The following is a 17204-nucleotide window of genomic DNA, read 5'->3' as shown; positions in this document are numbered from 1 at the left end:
CTTCTCACATCTTTTCAGCGCGAGAGAAACAGGACGCAATCATATTCAGGGCAGAGTCTGTTTCAAGTTGAATTTGAGATTGACGTTGAATGTATGCTTATCTTTTTCGAGGTGAGCTCATGTGTGCAGAAAGGAAGATACACTGATCAAGTATTTGCCGGTATCAAAATGGAGTTTAGGTTGTCCAATTAGACGCAGAGCCGAGTACATCTGAGAGATATGAATTTTACTCAGTTCGGTGAGTTTCACTTTGCTCCTGTGAATCTCCAGGATTTTTAGACGCTGTGTGAACAACGGAGTGCAATCACACGTTTTAATTTGAAACATATCAGTTTTCTCACATGTCGACTGGCTGAGAAGTCGTTTTTTGACTAAAAGTTGGCAGGGCTCGTCCGGGATTTGAACCCGGGACCTCTCGCATTTCACTTATTATGATCCCAAAGCGAGAATCATACCCCTAGACCAACGAGCCACCGACAGTGAGAAACGTAGCTCTCAGTTGCTGACGTTAGTTTGCTATTCGGCCCATCGTGCCTGTGCTGACTCTCAGAGACCGATCTCATGAGTCCCCCTCTCCATCGTCCTGCTAATGTTTTCCCTTTGATGAAGTGATTATTTTTTGTGACATTACTTCACCAACGAGTTGCATCCTTTTCAGTAAAAGGTGAATTTGGCAATGAGGATAAATGTGATTGAATAAAAAAACGAGGGGAAAGTGTTTAACACAATAACGACGAAGCTGGGGGCATACTGGATCAGCAGTCCATTGCCTCAACCTGTCAGTCACCTTGTCTCCGATTTACTGCAAAGTCAGACATCCATCCCCTACTTTTTGCTTTCAAACAGAGATAATGTGCACGAAAGTCTACTTCACCGCTTGTTTTGCCCGTGCAACCAGATCGACAGTGATGAAAATGTACCATTAGCTTCTTAAAGCACACAGCCTTCCTTTACTTCAGGTGAGTGACTGTCCGAGATGGTTGGTTTTGAGGCAGAATCAAAACAAAGAATATAAAATTTCACGCGGCGCGATAGCTGACCGCTGCAGGACTAGAACCTGCAATCTTCTCATAAGATCACAGTTACAATCGAAGTCAGACACCTTATCCTTTAGGCCACGCGGCCGCTATCGGCGGTACTTAATTTGTTGTTTTTTATATTGAGAGCAAATTTGGGACAAGGGTTGCATCAAGGAGTGGATATCGGAAAACATGAGCATATTTTGAGTAATGAACAGATGCGCTGCGATATGGATGTACACGGACACAGGCAAAGTCAATGTAGCTTGAAACACAAAAGTTTAACAATTCGGTTCTCACAGCTGATAATCACACTCCTTTTTAAATGTACAGGTTGATCCGGATAATGAGAAAATACGTTTTAAAGGGGCAATTGATGAACCGGAACTGACAACCATCCCGTTGAAACAGACACCGAATGATCCTAGACAGGAAGCACATCCGTCTTACACAGCTGTAGAATTGCCGTTCACGGACAGCAGTTGCCTTTCAGAAGAATAAAGTGGGATTTCCATCATTCCTGAATGCAATTGTGTTGTGCGTGATTGAGCGCGGTTCTCATAAGCACGCGGGACTGGGACGGTTGTTGAAGCCACAGGTAATAGACAAGCAGGAAATAGGGAGGGAAATAAAACCAACCCAGACAAACAGACAATTTAAAACATATATATATTTATCATAATAAGAAAATAAATAAATTTACAATTTTATTGCAAAAAATTGAATATGATTTGATTGAAATAAATAAAAAATTGTTTCTTAATCTATATATTTTTGATTGAACGAAGTCTGTGCGACTGCATGAAATCCACTGCAAATCAGGGTGTGCAGTCAGTAAATACCCAAACACAGTAAGCCCATGGTGTAAGACAAGCCACGAGGGAAGATGTGGGCAACAAAGCCCATCTTTTAAAGTCGCGAGTGCTTTTCTGCAGGATCAGAGTGAAGCTGCGTGTGCTGTGAAATAGGTCAAATGTAATAGAGCCAATGCAGGCAGAACAGAAAAAGCACATTTATTGTGAAAGTTAAAAAGTAGGGAATGTATGTAAATATATGCATATATAAATATTGATACATATATTTATATAAACAAAGTCAGTCAGTCAGTCAAGTCTTGTCTTGTCTTGATTTGATTTGTATTTGAAAATAAGGGGGAAGGAGCTCATCATGTCACACAGCCCATCCGCATGCTCTCGCTAAAATCGCTATGTTTCTAACTTATATAATTTGCCTTCTTTCACATGTGGAATAGCAAAATCCCACAGCAGATTCTTCTCCTGTCAGGCAGTCCCCGAATGCGTGTTGAATCAAATCAGTGTGGCTTCAAGTTGCATGTAATGCATTTTTCCTCCCATGACATGAAATGCAGAGTAAGATCGCGCAGAACGTTTCCACGCACTCTCTCACTTACACAAACACTCCAACAAACTAAAAATTCTGCACCCTCCAAAGGCAGTTTTTGAAATTTGAAATTTGAAATCCGGGACCGACAGCACATTCCTTTTAAACAGATAGATAATGATCCGATACTGATAGCACACCATTTTGGAGAGACAGAGAATGACCCCGGGCAGACCAGCACATCACCTTAAAAGGGATACAGAAACACAATGAACAAAAACAAAGCATTCTGTAAAACTCTGCAGGCCGTGAACATTCTGTGGATGAATTTCCCGGGCTCACGTTCAGTCAGATGATCATTCCGATCTTTTAAGAAAAATGTAAAGTTTACAGATTTTTCCACGAAAATAGCGCCTGGAAAAAAATAGGCAGCGAGGAAGGACAAAAGGGAATGTTTGTGATACAGTGGAGCGTAGGAGTGATTGAATAATAAATGGCACAATGCGAAAAGGCAAAGTGGGTGGTAAGCGGGCAATAAAGTAACAAAGGATGGACCAGAGGAGGTGTTAGTGTGAACAGCAGAACCATTAGCAGACAATGGGAGCGGTGGTTATGATCCGATACATTGAACCGAATGTTGAGGCCAGAACACTATAACATGCCTGGAATGTAGGGTTTGAACGCCTTTTAATCAGACCAGGCAGCTTGGCCAACCCGGATTGATTTCCTGCATGATTTAAATTCGGCAGCCAAGGGACCAAATCCAAAGCCAGCTTCTCACATCTTTTCAGCGCGAGAGAAACAGGACGCAATCATATTCAGGGCAGAGTCTGTTTCAAGTTGAATTTGAGATTGACGTTGAATGTATGCTTATCCCTTTGGAGGTGAGCTCATGTGTGCAGAAAGGAAGATACACTGATCAAGTATTTTCCGGAATCAAACCGGGGTTTAGGTTGTCCAATGAGACGCAGAGCCGAGTACATCTGAGAGATATGAATTTTACTCAGTTCGGTGAGTTTCACTTTGCTCCTGTGAATCTCCAGGATTTTTAGACGCTGTGTGAACAACGGAGTGCAATCACACGTTTTAATTTGAAACATATCAGTTTTCTCACATGTCGACTGGCTGAGAAGTCGTTTTTTGACTAAAAGTTGGCAGGGCTCGTCCGGGATTTGAACCCGGGACCTCTCGCATTTCACTTATTATGATCCCAAAGCGAGAATCATACCCCTAGACCAACGAGCCGCCGACAGTGAAGGACGTAGCTCTCAGTTGCTGACGTTAGTTTGCTATTCGGCCCATCGTGCCTGTGCTGACTCTCAGAGACCGATCTCATGAGTCCCCCTTTCCATCGTCCTGCTCGTGTTTTCCCTTTGATGAAGTGATTATTTTTTGTGACATTACTTCACCAACGAGCTGCATCCTTTTCAGTAAAAGGTGAATTTGGCAATGAGGATAAATGTGATTGAATAAAAAAACTAGGGGTAAATGTTTAACACAATAACGACGAAGCTGGGGGCATGCGGGATCAGCAGTCCATTGCCTCAACCTGTCAGTCACCTTGTCTCCTATTTACTGCAAAGTCAGACATCCATCCCCTACTTTTTGCTTTCAAACAGAGATAATGTGCACGAAAGTCTACTTCACCGCTTGTTTTGCCCGTGCAACCAGATCGACAGTGATGAAAATGTACCATTAGCTTCTTAAAGCACACAGCCTTCCTTTACTTCAGGTGAGTGACTGTCCGAGATGGTTGGTTTTGAGGCAGAATCAAAACAAAGAATATAAAATTTCACGCGGCGCGATAGCTGACCGCTGCAGGACTAGAACCTGCAATCTTCTCATAAGATCACAGTTACAATCGAAGTCAGACACCTTATCCTTTAGGCCACGCGGCCGCTATCGGCGGTACTTAATTTGTTGTTTTTTATATTGAGAGCAAATTTGGGACAAGGGTTGCATCAAGGAGTGGATATCGGAAAACATGAGCATATTTTGAGTAATGAACAGATGCGCTGCGATATGGATGTACACGGACACAGGCAAAGTCAATGTAGCTTGAAACACAAAAGTTTAACAATTCGGTTCTCACAGCTGATAATCACACTCCTTTTTAAATGTACAGGTTGATCCGGATAATGAGAAAATACGTTTTAAAGGGGCAATTGATGAACCGGAACTGACAACCATCCCGTTGAAACAGACACCGAATGATCCTAGACAGGAAGCACATCCGTCTTACACAGCTGTAGAATTGCCGTTCACGGACAGCAGTTGCCTTTCAGAAGAATAAAGTGGGATTTCCATCATTCCTGAATGCAATTGTGTTGTGCGTGATTGAGCGCGGTTCTCATAAGCACGCGGGACTGGGACGGTTGTTGAAGCCACAGGTAATAGACAAGCAGGAAATAGGGAGGGAAATAAAACCAACCCAGACAAACAGACAATTTAAAACATATATATATTTATCATAATAAGAAAATAAATAAATTTACAATTTTATTGCAAAAAATTGAATATGATTTGATTGAAATAAATAAAAAATTGTTTCTTAATCTATATATTTTTGATTGAACGAAGTCTGTGCGACTGCATGAAATCCACTGCAAATCAGGGTGTGCAGTCAGTAAATACCCAAACACAGTAAGCCCATGGTGTAAGACAAGCCACGAGGGAAGATGTGGGCAACAAAGCCCATCTTTTAAAGTCGCGAGTGCTTTTCTGCAGGATCAGAGTGAAGCTGCGTGTGCTGTGAAATAGGTCAAATGTAATAGAGCCAATGCAGGCAGAACAGAAAAAGCACATTTATTGTGAAAGTTAAAAAGTAGGGAATGTATGTAAATATATGCATATATAAATATTGATACATATATTTATATAAACAAAGTCAGTCAGTCAGTCAAGTCTTGTCTTGTCTTGATTTGATTTGTATTTGAAAATAAGGGGGAAGGAGCTCATCATGTCACACAGCCCATCCGCATGCTCTCGCTAAAATCGCTATGTTTCTAACTTATATAATTTGCCTTCTTTCACATGTGGAATAGCAAAATCCCACAGCAGATTCTTCTCCTGTCAGGCAGTCCCCGAATGCGTGTTGAATCAAATCAGTGTGGCTTCAAGTTGCATGTAATGCATTTTTCCTCCCATGACATGAAATGCAGAGTAAGATCGCGCAGAACGTTTCCACGCACTCTCTCACTTACACAAACACTCCAACAAACTAAAAATTCTGCACCCTCCAAAGGCAGTTTTTGAAATTTGAAATTTGAAATCCGGGACCGACAGCACATTCCTTTTAAACAGATAGATAATGATCCGATACTGATAGCACACCATTTTGGAGAGACAGAGAATGACCCCGGGCAGACCAGCACATCACCTTAAAAGGGATACAGAAACACAATGAACAAAAACAAAGCATTCTGTAAAACTCTGCAGGCCGTGAACATTCTGTGGATGAATTTCCCGGGCTCACGTTCAGTCAGATGATCATTCCGATCTTTTAAGAAAAATGTAAAGTTTACAGATTTTTCCACGAAAATAGCGCCTGGAAAAAAATAGGCAGCGAGGAAGGACAAAAGGGAATGTTTGTGATACAGTGGAGCGTAGGAGTGATTGAATAATAAATGGCACAATGCGAAAAGGCAAAGTGGGTGGTAAGCGGGCAATAAAGTAACAAAGGATGGACCAGAGGAGGTGTTAGTGTGAACAGCAGAACCATTAGCAGACAATGGGAGCGGTGGTTATGATCCGATACATTGAACCGAATGTTGAGGCCAGAACACTATAACATGCCTGGAATGTAGGGTTTGAACGCCTTTTAATCAGACCAGGCAGCTTGGCCAACCCGGATTGATTTCCTGCATGATTTAAATTCGGCAGCCAAGGGACCAAATCCAAAGCCAGCTTCTCACATCTTTTCAGCGCGAGAGAAACAGGACGCAATCATATTCAGGGCAGAGTCTGTTTCAAGTTGAATTTGAGATTGACGTTGAATGTATGCTTATCCCTTTGGAGGTGAGCTCATGTGTGCAGAAAGGAAGATACACTGATCAAGTATTTTCCGGAATCAAACCGGGGTTTAGGTTGTCCAATGAGACGCAGAGCCGAGTACATCTGAGAGATATGAATTTTACTCAGTTCGGTGAGTTTCACTTTGCTCCTGTGAATCTCCAGGATTTTTAGACGCTGTGTGAACAACGGAGTGCAATCACACGTTTTAATTTGAAACATATCAGTTTTCTCACATGTCGACTGGCTGAGAAGTCGTTTTTTGACTAAAAGTTGGCAGGGCTCGTCCGGGATTTGAACCCGGGACCTCTCGCATTTCACTTATTATGATCCCAAAGCGAGAATCATACCCCTAGACCAACGAGCCGCCGACAGTGAAGGACGTAGCTCTCAGTTGCTGACGTTAGTTTGCTATTCGGCCCATCGTGCCTGTGCTGACTCTCAGAGACCGATCTCATGAGTCCCCCTTTCCATCGTCCTGCTCGTGTTTTCCCTTTGATGAAGTGATTATTTTTTGTGACATTACTTCACCAACGAGCTGCATCCTTTTCAGTAAAAGGTGAATTTGGCAATGAGGATAAATGTGATTGAATAAAAAAACTAGGGGTAAATGTTTAACACAATAACGACGAAGCTGGGGGCATGCGGGATCAGCAGTCCATTGCCTCAACCTGTCAGTCACCTTGTCTCCTATTTACTGCAAAGTCAGACATCCATCCCCTACTTTTTGCTTTCAAACAGAGATAATGTGCACGAAAGTCTACTTCACCGCTTGTTTTGCCCGTGCAACCAGATCGACAGTGATGAAAATGTACCATTAGCTTCTTAAAGCACACAGCCTTCCTTTACTTCAGGTGAGTGACTGTCCGAGATGGTTGGTTTTGAGGCAGAATCAAAACAAAGAATATAAAATTTCACGCGGCGCGATAGCTGACCGCTGCAGGACTAGAACCTGCAATCTTCTCATAAGATCACAGTTACAATCGAAGTCAGACACCTTATCCTTTAGGCCACGCGGCCGCTATCGGCGGTACTTAATTTGTTGTTTTTTATATTGAGAGCAAATTTGGGACAAGGGTTGCATCAAGGAGTGGATATCGGAAAACATGAGCATATTTTGAGTAATGAACAGATGCGCTGCGATATGGATGTACACGGACACAGGCAAAGTCAATGTAGCTTGAAACACAAACGTTTAACAATTCGGTTCTCACAGCTGATAATCACACTCTTTTTTAATTGTACAGGATGATCCGGATAATGAGAAAATACGTTTTAAAGGGGCAATTGATGAACCGGAACTGACAACCATCCCGTTGAAACAGACACCGAATGATCCTAGACAGGAAGCACATCCCTCTTACACAGCTGTAGAATTGCCCTTCACGGACAGCAGTTGCCTTTCAGAAGAATAAAGTAGGATTTCCATCATTCCTGAATGCAATTGTGTTGTGCGTGATTGAGCGCGGTTCTCATGAGCACGCGGGACTGGGACGGTTGTTGAAGCCACAGGTGATAGATAAGCAGGAAATAGGGAGGGAAATAAAACCAACCCAGACAAACAGACAATTTAAAACATATATATATTTATCATAATAAGAAAATAAATAAATTTACAATTTTATTGCAAAAAATTGAATTTGATTTGATTGAAATAAATAAAAAATTGTTTCTTAATCTATATATTTTTGATTGAACGAAGTCTGTGCGACTGCATGAAATCCACTGCAAATCAGGCTGTGCAGTCAGTAAATACCCAAACACAGTAAGCCCATGGTGTAAGACAAGCCACGAGGGAAGATGTGGGCAACAAAGCCCATCTTTTAAAGTCGCGAGTGCTTTTCTGCAGGATCAGAGTGAAGCTGCGTGTGCTGTGAAATAGGTCAAATGTAATAGAGCCAATGCAGGCAGAACAGAAAAAGCACATTTATTGTGAAATTTAAAAAGTAGGGAATGTATGTAAATATATGCATATATAAATATTGATACATATATTTATATAAACAAAGTCAGTCAGTCAGTCATGTCTTGTCTTGTCTTGATTTGATTTGTATTTGAAAATAAGATGGAAGGAGCTCATCATGTCACACAGCCCATCCGCAAGCTCTCGCTAAAATCGCTATGTTTCTAACTTATATAATTTGCCTTCTTTCACATGTGGAATAGCAAAATCCCACAGCAGATTCTTCTCCTGTCAGGCAGTCCCCGAATGCGTGTTGAATCAAATCAGTGTGGCTTCAAGTTGCATGTAATGCATTTTTCCTCCCATGACATGAAATGCACAGTAAGATCGCGCAGAACGTTTCCACGCACTCTCTCACTTACACAAACACTCCAAGAAACTAAAAATTCTGCACCCTCCAAAGGCAGTTTTTGAAATTTGAAATTTGAAATCCGGGACAGACAGCACATTCCTTTTAAACTGATAGATAATGATCCGATACTGATAGCACACCATTTTGTAGAGACAGAGAATGAGTCCGGGCAGACCAGCACATCACCTTAAAATGGATACAGAAACACAATGAACAAAAACAAAGCATTCTGTAAAACTCTGCAGGCCGTGAACATTCTGTGGATGAATTTCCCGGGCTCACGTTCAGTCAGATGATCATTCCGATCTTTTAAGAAAAATGTAAAGTTTACAGATTTTTCCACGAAAATAGCGCCTGGAAAAAAATAGGCAGCGAGGAAGGACAAAAGGGAATGCTTGTGATACAGTGGAGCTTAGGAGTGATTGAATAATAAATGGCACAATGCGAAAAGGCAAAGTGGGTGGTAAGCGGGCAATAAAGTAGCAAAGGAAGGACCAGAGGAGGTGTTAGTGTGAACAGCAGAACCATTAGCAGACAATGGGAGCGGTGCTTATGATCCGATACGTTGAACCGAATGTTGAGGCCAGAACACTATAACATGCCTGGAATGTAGGGTTTGAACGCCTTTTAATCAGACCAGGCAGCTTGGCCACCCCGGATTGATTTCCTGCATGATTTAAATTCGGCAGCCAAGGGACTAAATCCAAAGCCAGCTTCTCACATCTTTTCAGCGCGAGAGAAACAGGACGCAATCATATTCAGGGCAGAGTCTGTTTCAAGTTGAATTTGAGATTGACGTTGAATGTATGCTTATCCCTTTGGAGATGAGATCATGCGTGCAGAAAGGAAGATACAATGATCAAGTATTTGCCGGAATCAAACCGGGGTTGACGTTGTCCAATGAGACGCAGAGCCGAGTACATCTGAGAGACATGAACTTTGCTCAGTTCGGTGAGTTTCACTTTGCTCCTGTGAATCTCCAGGATTTTTAGACGCTGTGTGAACAACGGAGTGCAATCACACGTTTTAATTTGAAACATGTCAGTTTTCTCACATGTCGACCAGCTGAGAAGTCGTTTTTTGACTAAAAGTTGGCAGGGCTCGTCCGGGATTTGAACCCGGGACCTCTCGCATTTCAATTATTATGATCCCAAAGCGAGAATCATACCCCTAGACCAACGAGCCGCCGACAGTGAAGGACGTAGCTCTCAGTTTCTGACGTTAGTTAGATTTTCGGCCCATCGTGCCTGTGCTGACTCTCAGAGACCGATCTCATGAGTCCCCCTTTCCATCGTCCTGCTCGTGTTTTCCCTTTGATGAAGTGATTATTTTTTGTGACATTACTTCACCAACGAGCTGCATCCTTTTCAGTAAAAGGTGAATTTGGCAATGAGGATAAATGTGATTGAATAAAAAAACTAGGGGAAAATGTTTAACACAATAACGACGAAGCTGGGGGCATGCGGGATCAGCAGTCCATTGCCTCAACCTGTCAGTCACCTTGTCTCCTATTTACTGCAAAGTCAGACATCCATCCCCTACTTTTTGCTTTCAAACAGAGATAATGTGCACGAAAGTCTACTTCACCGCTTGTTTTGCCCGTGCAACCAGATCGACAGTGATGAAAATGTACCATTAGCTTCTTAAAGCACACAGCCTTCCTTTACTTCAGGTGAGTGACTGTCCGAGATGGTTGGTTTTGAGGCAGAATCAAAACAAAGAATATAAAATTTCACGCGGCGCGATAGCTGACCGCTGCAGGACTAGAACCTGCAATCTTCTCATAAGATCACAGTTACCATCGAAGTCAGACACCTTATCCTTTAGGCCACGCGGCCGCTATCGGCGGTACTTAATTTGTTGTTTTTTATATTGAGAGCAAATTTGGGACAAGGGTTGCATCAAGGAGTGGATATCGGAAAACATGAGCATATTTTGAGTAATGAACAGATGCGCTGCGATATGGATGTACACGGACACAGGCAAAGTCAATGTAGCTTGAAACACAAACGTTTAACAATTCGGTTCTCACAGCTGATAATCACACTCTTTTTTAATTGTACAGGATGATCCGGATAATGAGAAAATACGTTTTAAAGGGGCAATTGATGAACCGGAACTGACAACCATCCCGTTGAAACAGACACCGAATGATCCTAGACAGGAAGCACATCCCTCTTACACAGCTGTAGAATTGCCCTTCACGGACAGCAGTTGCCTTTCAGAAGAATAAAGTAGGATTTCCATCATTCCTGAATGCAATTGTGTTGTGCGTGATTGAGCGCGGTTCTCATGAGCACGCGGGACTGGGACGGTTGTTGAAGCCACAGGTGATAGATAAGCAGGAAATAGGGAGGGAAATAAAACCAACCCAGACAAACAGACAATTTAAAACATATATATATTTATCATAATAAGAAAATAAATAAATTTACAATTTTATTGCAAAAATTGAATTTGATTTGATTGAAATAAATAAAAAATTGTTTCTTAATCTATATATTTTTGATTGAACGAAGTCTGTGCGACTGCATGAAATCCACTGCAAATCAGGGTGTGCAGTCAGTAAATACCCAAACACAGTAAGCCCATGGTGTAAGACAAGCCACGAGGGAAGATGTGGGCAACAAAGCCCATCTTTTAAAGTCGCGAGTGCTTTTCTGCAGGATCAGAGTGAAGCTGCGTGTGCTGTGAAATAGGTCAAATGTAATAGAGCCGATGCAGGCAGAACAGAAAAAGCACATTTATTGTGAAATTTAAAAAGTAGGGAATGTATGTAAATATATGCATATATAAATATTGATACATATATTTATATAAACAAAGTCAGTCAGTCAGTCATGTCTTGTCTTGTCTTGATTTGATTTGTATTTGAAAATAAGATGGAAGGAGCTCATCATGTCACACAGCCCATCCGCAAGCTCTCGCTAAAATCGCTATGTTTCTAACTTATATAATTTGCCTTCTTTCACATGTGGAATAGCAAAATCCCACAGCAGATTCTTCTCCTGTCAGGCAGTCCCCGAATGCGTGTTGAATCAAATCAGTGTGGCTTCAAGTTGCATGTAATGCATTTTTCCTCCCATGACATGAAATGCACAGTAAGATCGCGCAGAACGTTTCCACGCACTCTCTCACTTACACAAACACTCCAAGAAACTAAAAATTCTGCACCCTCCAAAGGCAGTTTTTGAAATTTGAAATTTGAAATCCGGGACAGACAGCACATTCCTTTTAAACTGATAGATAATGATCCGATACTGATAGCACACCATTTTGTAGAGACAGAGAATGAGTCCGGGCAGACCAGCACATCACCTTAAAATGGATACAGAAACACAATGAACAAAAACAAAGCATTCTGTAAAACTCTGCAGGCCGTGAACATTCTGTGGATGAATTTCCCGGGCTCACGTTCAGTCAGATGATCATTCCGATCTTTTAAGAAAAATGTAAAGTTTACAGATTTTTCCACGAAAATAGCGCCTGGAAAAAAATAGGCAGCGAGGAAGGACAAAAGGGAATGCTTGTGACACAGTGGAGCTTAGGAGTGATTGAATAATAAATGGCACAATGCGAAAAGGCAAAGTGGGTGGTAAGCGGGCAATAAAGTAACAAAGGAAGGACCAGAGGAGGTGTTAGTGTGAACAGCAGAACCATTAGCAGACAATGGGAGCGGTGCTTATGATCCGATACGTTGAACCGAATGTTGAGGCCAGAACACTATAACATGCCTGGAATGTAGGGTTTGAACGCCTTTTAATCAGACCAGGCAGCTTGGCCACCCCGGATTGATTTCCTGCATGATTTAAATTCGGCAGCCAAGGGACTAAATCCAAAGCCAGCTTCTCACATCTTTTCAGCGCGAGAGAAACAGGACGCAATCATATTCAGGGCAGAGTCTGTTTCAAGTTGAATTTGAGATTGACGTTGAATGTATGCTTATCCCTTTGGAGGTGAGATCATGCGTGCAGAAAGGAAGATACAATGATCAAGTATTTGCCGGAATCAAACCGGGGTTGACGTTGTCCAATGAGACGCAGAGCCGAGTACATCTGAGAGACATGAACTTTGCTCAGTTCGGTGAGTTTCACTTTGCTCCTGTGAATCTCCAGGATTTTTAGACGCTGTGTGAACAACGGAGTGCAATCACACGTTTTAATTTGAAACATGTCAGTTTTCTCACATGTCGACCGGCTGAGAAGTCGTTTTTTGACTAAAAGTTGGCAGGGCTCGTCCGGGATTTGAACCCGGGACCTCTCGCATTTCAATTATTATGATCCCAAAGCGAGAATCATACCCCTAGACCAACGAGCCGCCGACAGTGAAGGACGTAGCTCTCAGTTTCTGACGTTAGTTTGCTATTCGGCCCATCGTGCCTGTGCTGACTCTCAGAGACCGATCTCATGAGTCCCCCTTTCCATCGTCCTGCTCGTGTTTTCCCTTTGATGAAGTGATTATTTTTTGTGACATTACTTCACCAACGAGCTGCATCCTTTTCAGTAAAAGGTGAATTTGGCAATGAGGATAAATGTGATTGAATAAAAAAACTAGGGGAAAATGTTTAACACAATAACGACGAAGCTGGGGGCAAACGGGATCAGCAGTCCATTGCCTCAACCTGTCAGTCACCTTGTCTCCGATTTACTGCAAAGTCAGACATCCATCCCCTACTTTTTGCTTTCAAACAGAGATAATGTGCACGAAAGTCTACTTCACCGCTTGTTTTGCCCGTGCAACCAGATCGACAGTGATGAAAATGTACCATTAGCTTCTTAAAGCACACAGCCTTCCTTTACTTCAGGTGAGTGACTGTCCGAGATGGTTGGTTTTGAGGCAGAATCAAAACAAAGAATATAAAATTTCACGCGGCGCGATAGCTGACCGCTGCAGGACTAGAACCTGCAATCTTCTCATAAGATCACAGTTACAATCGAAGTCAGACACCTTATCCTTTAGGCCACGCGGCCGCTATCGGCGGTACTTAATTTGTTGTTTTTTATATTGAGAGCAAATTTGGGACAAGGGTTGCATCAAGGAGTGGATATCGGAAAACATGATCATATTTTGAGTAATGAACAGATGCGCTGCGATATGGATGTACACGGACACAGGCAAAGTCAATGTAGCTTGAAACACAAACGTTTAACAATTCGGTTCTCACAGCTGATAATCACACTCTTTTTTAATTGTACAGGATGATCCGGATAATGAGAAAATACGTTTTAAAGGGGCAATTGATGAACCGGAACTGACAACCATCCCGTTGAAACAGACACCGAATGATCCTGGACAGGAAGCACATCCGTCTTACACAGCTGTAGAATTGCCGTTCACGGACAGCAGTTGCCTTTCAGAAGAATAAAGTGGGATTTCCATCATTCCTGAATGCAATTGTGTTGTGCGTGATTGAGCGCGGTTCTCATGAGCACGCGGGACTGGGACGGTTGTTGAAGCCACAGGTGATAGACAAGCAGGAAAGAGGGAGGGAAATAAAACCAACCCAGACAAACAGACAATTTAAAACATATATATATTTATCACAATAAGAAAATAAATAAATTTACAATTTTATTGAAAAAATTGAATTTGATTTGATTGAAATAAATACAAAATTGTTTCTTAATCTATATATTTTTGATTGAACGAAGTCTGTGCGACTGCATGAAATCCACTGCAAATCAGGGTGTGCAGTCAGTAAATACCCAAACACAGTAAGCCCATGGTGTAAGACAAGCCACAAGGGAAGATGTGGGCAACAAAGGCCATCTTTTAAAGTCGCGATTGCTTTTCTGCAGGATCAGACAGAAGCTGCGTGTGCTGTGAAAGAGGTCAAATGTAATAGAGCCAATGCAGGCAGAACAGAAAAGCACATTTATTGTCAAAGTTAAAAAGTAGGGAATGTATGTAAATATATGCATATATAAATATTGATACATATATTTATATAAACAAAGTCAGTCAGTCAGTCATGTCTTGTCTTGTCTTGATTTGATTTGTATTTGAAAATAAGGGGGAAGGAGCTCATCATGTCACACAGCCCATCCGCAAGCTCTCGCTAAAATCGCTATGTTTCTAACTTATATAATTTGCCTTCTTTCACATGTGGAATAGCAAAATCCCACAGCAGATTCTTCTCCTGTCAGGCAGTCCCCGAATGCGTGTTGAATCAAATCAGTGTGGCTTCAAGTTGCATGTAATGCATTTTTCCTCCCATGACATGAAATGCACAGTAAGATCGCGCAGAACGTTTCCACGCACTCTCTCACTTACACAAACACTCCAACAAACTAAAAATTCTGCACCCTCCAAAGGCAGTTTTTGAAATTTGAAATTTGAAATCCGGGACCGACAGCACATTCCTTTTAAACAGATAGATAATGATCCGATACTGATAGCACACCATTTTGGAGAGACAGAGAATGACCCCAGGCAGACCAGCACATCACCTTAAAAGGGATACAGAAACACAATGAACAAAAACAAAGCATTCTGTAAAACTCAGCAGGCCGTGAACATTCTGTGGATGAATTTCCCGGGCTCACGTTCAGTCAGATGATCTTTCCGATCTTTTAAGAAAAATGTAAAGTTTACAGATTTTTCCACGAAAATAGCGCCTGGAAAAAAATAGGCAGCGAGGAAGGACAAAAGGGAATGTTTGTGATACAGTGGAGCGTAGGAGTGATTGAATAATAAATGGCACAATGCGAAAAGGCAAAGTGGGTGGTAAGCGGGCAATAAAGTAACAAAGGATGGACCAGAGGAGGTGTTAGTGTGAACAGCAGAACCATTAGCAGACAATGGGAGCGGTGCTTATGATCCGATACGTTGAACCGAATGTTGAGGCCAGAACACTATAACATGCCTGGAATGTAGGGTTTGAACGCCTTTTAATCAGACCAGGCAGCTTGGCCACCCCGGATTGATTTCCTGCATGATTTAAATTCGGCAGCCAAGGGACCAAATCCAAAGCCAGCTTCTCACATCTTTTCAGCGCGAGAGAAACAGGACGCAATCATATTCAGGGCAGAGTCTGTTTCAAGTTGAATTTGAGATTGACGTTGAATGTATGCTTATCTTTTTCGAGGTGAGCTCATGTGTGCAGAAAGGAAGATACACTGATCAAGTATTTGCCGGTATCAAAATGGAGTTTAGGTTGTCCAATTAGACGCAGAGCCGAGTACATCTGAGAGACATGAACTTGACTCAGTTCGGTGAGTTTCACTTTGCTCCTGTGAATCTCCAGGATTTTTAGACGCTGTGTGAACAACGGAGTGCAATCACACGTTTTAATTTGAAACATGTCAGTTTTCTCACATGTCGACCGGCTGAGAAGTCGTTTTTTGACTAAAAGTTGGCAGGGCTCGTCCGGGATTTGAACCCGGGACCTCTCGCATTTCAATTATTATGATCCCAAAGCGAGAATCATACCCCTAGACCAACGAGCCGCCGACAGTGAAGGACGTAGCTCTCAGTTTCTGACGTTAGTTTGCTATTCGGCCCATCGTGCCTGTGCTGACTCTCAGAGACCGATCTCATGAGTCCCCCTATCCATCGTCCTGCTCGTGTTTTCCCTTTGATGAAGTGATTATTTTTTGTGACATTACTTCACCAACGAGTTGCATCCTTTTCAGTAAAAGGTGAATTTGGCAATGAGGATAAATGTGATTGAATAAAAAAACGAGGGGAAAGTGTTTAACACAATAACGACGAAGCTGGGGGCATACTGGATCAGCAGTCCATTGCCTCAACCTGTCAGTCACCTTGTCTCCTATCTACTGCAAAGTCAGACATCCATCCCCTATTTTTGCATTCAAACAGAAATAATGTGCACGAAAGTCTACTTCACCGCTTGTTTTGCCCGTGCAACCAGATCGACAGTGATGAAAATATGCCATTAGCTTCTTAAAGCACACAGCCTTCCTTTACTTCAGGTGAGTGACTGTCCGAGATGGTTGGTTTTGAGGCAGAATCAAAACAAAGAATATAAAATTTCACGCGGCGCGATAGCTGACCGTTGCAGGACTAGAACCTGCAATCTTCTCATAAGATCACAGTTACAATCGAAGTCAGACACCTTATCCTTTAGGCCACGCGGCCGCTATCGTCGGTGCATAATTTGTTGTTTTTTATATTGAGAGCAAATTTGGGACAAGGGATGCATCAAGGAGTGGATATCGGAAAAAATGAGCATATTTTGAGTAATGAACAGATGCGCTGCGATATGGATGTACACGGACACAGGCAAAGTCAATGTAGCTTGAAACACAACAGTTTAACAATTCGGTTCTCACAGCTGATAATCGCACTCCTTTTTACATGTACAGGATGATCCGGATAATGAGAAAATACGTTTTAAAGGGGCAATTGATGAACCGGAACTGACAACCATCCCGTTGAAACAGACACCGAATGATCCTGGACAGGAAGCACATCCATCTTACACAGCTGTAGAATTGCCCTTCACGGACAGCAGTTGCCTTTCAGAAGAATAAAGTGGGATTTCTATCATTCCTGA

The 17204-nt window shown here is 42.2% G+C and overlaps 6 non-coding genes across 6 annotated transcripts; all 6 read right to left on the bottom strand.

The window, feature by feature from the left end:
• Positions 1-384: 384 nt before the first annotated feature.
• On the bottom strand, positions 385-472 carry trnap-ugg (transfer RNA proline (anticodon UGG)). The gene is given in 2 exon segments: positions 385-420; positions 437-472. It is a non-coding gene; the product is annotated as a tRNA-Pro (tRNA).
• A 3045-nt stretch (positions 473-3517) lies between these two features.
• On the bottom strand, positions 3518-3605 carry trnap-ugg (transfer RNA proline (anticodon UGG)). The gene is given in 2 exon segments: positions 3518-3553; positions 3570-3605. It is a non-coding gene; the product is annotated as a tRNA-Pro (tRNA).
• A 3045-nt stretch (positions 3606-6650) lies between these two features.
• Positions 6651-6738, bottom strand: trnap-ugg (transfer RNA proline (anticodon UGG)). Its single transcript is given in 2 exon segments — positions 6651-6686; positions 6703-6738. It is a non-coding gene; the product is annotated as a tRNA-Pro (tRNA).
• Positions 6739-9783: 3045 nt separating this feature from the next.
• On the bottom strand, positions 9784-9871 carry trnap-ugg (transfer RNA proline (anticodon UGG)). The gene is given in 2 exon segments: positions 9784-9819; positions 9836-9871. It is a non-coding gene; the product is annotated as a tRNA-Pro (tRNA).
• Positions 9872-12915: 3044 nt separating this feature from the next.
• On the bottom strand, positions 12916-13003 carry trnap-ugg (transfer RNA proline (anticodon UGG)). The gene is given in 2 exon segments: positions 12916-12951; positions 12968-13003. It is a non-coding gene; the product is annotated as a tRNA-Pro (tRNA).
• A 3043-nt stretch (positions 13004-16046) lies between these two features.
• Positions 16047-16134, bottom strand: trnap-ugg (transfer RNA proline (anticodon UGG)). The gene is given in 2 exon segments: positions 16047-16082; positions 16099-16134. It is a non-coding gene; the product is annotated as a tRNA-Pro (tRNA).
• Between the last annotated feature and the right edge of the window lie 1070 nt (positions 16135-17204).

This window comes from Pristiophorus japonicus, unplaced genomic scaffold (assembly GCF_044704955.1).
Source record: "Pristiophorus japonicus isolate sPriJap1 unplaced genomic scaffold, sPriJap1.hap1 HAP1_SCAFFOLD_61, whole genome shotgun sequence".
Taxonomy (NCBI): Eukaryota; Metazoa; Chordata; class Chondrichthyes; family Pristiophoridae; genus Pristiophorus; species Pristiophorus japonicus.
This window is presented reverse-complemented; position numbering and strand designations above follow the sequence as displayed.